This window comes from Mus pahari, chromosome 6, assembly GCF_900095145.1.
Source record: "Mus pahari chromosome 6, PAHARI_EIJ_v1.1, whole genome shotgun sequence".
Classification (NCBI taxonomy): domain Eukaryota; kingdom Metazoa; phylum Chordata; class Mammalia; order Rodentia; family Muridae; genus Mus; species Mus pahari.
The window spans coordinates 5,140,708-5,141,706 of NC_034595.1; the positions used below are offsets into that span (position 1 = coordinate 5,140,708).

The following is a 999-nucleotide window of genomic DNA, read 5'->3' on the forward strand; positions in this document are numbered from 1 at the left end:
GTGGGGTAACAGAAAGGAACTGGCCACCGTCAGAACCATCTGCAGTCATGTTCAGAACATGATCAAGGGTGTTACACTGGGCTTCCGTTACAAGATGCGCTCTGTGTATGCTCACTTCCCCATCAACGTCGTTATCCAGGAGAATGGGTCTTTGGTTGAAATCCGGAATTTCTTGGGTGAAAAATACATCCGCAGGGTTCGGATGAGGACGGGTGTTGCTTGTTCTGTCTCTCAAGCCCAGAAGGACGAATTAATCCTTGAAGGAAATGATATTGAACTTGTTTCAAATTCAGCCGCCCTGATTCAGCAGGCCACAACAGTTAAAAANAAGGATATCAGGAAGTTTTTGNACGGCATCTATGTGTCTGAGAAGGGAACCGTGCAGCAGCCTGATGAGTGAGGAGGCCTCAGTTTCCTGACTCCAGAAACGAGATCCTGATTGCAAGTACAATTTGGGCTCTTTTGGGAGAATAAAAGATTTATATATTGAAAAAAAAAAAAAAAAGATTAATCAGTGACTTGTTTCTATGATGTTTATTATTAAAGATCTTCTATTTGTTTGTGGTTGAACCCTGTTGGGAGATGAGAGCATATTGTACTTTTGAAGAAAAAGTAGCCATGTGCTAATAAGGACAAGTACCATGGAGACAGAGAGAACATATCCTCTGCTGAGTTTTGTGATGCACACAGTGGATGTTATATTGCAAAAGTCTGAGAAATAGTTACCTTTTCCTCTCTGTAACGACACACAGAAATCATTAGGATTTGACCTTTTCCACTGCTTACTTGAAACTCACACAATTAAGAGTCAACACATCTCTTCTCTTACTTTGACTCTTCTTACCTAATGACACTGACTAAAACTCCAATCTACTTTAAAGTTAAATTACAACATCAAATATTTCCATGCTCTTCTCTTTCTTTCTCATTTTTATCACACTTTTAGCATACATTTTATGTGAGAATAGGTTCATTATGATAGTTCAAGAAATTTGCAGA

The 999-nt window shown here is 39.1% G+C and overlaps 1 pseudogene; it reads left to right on the top strand.

The window, feature by feature from the left end:
- Window positions 1-505, top strand: part of LOC110323508 — a 638-nt pseudogene extending 133 nt beyond the window's left edge.
- Window positions 506-999: the final 494 nt, after the last annotated feature.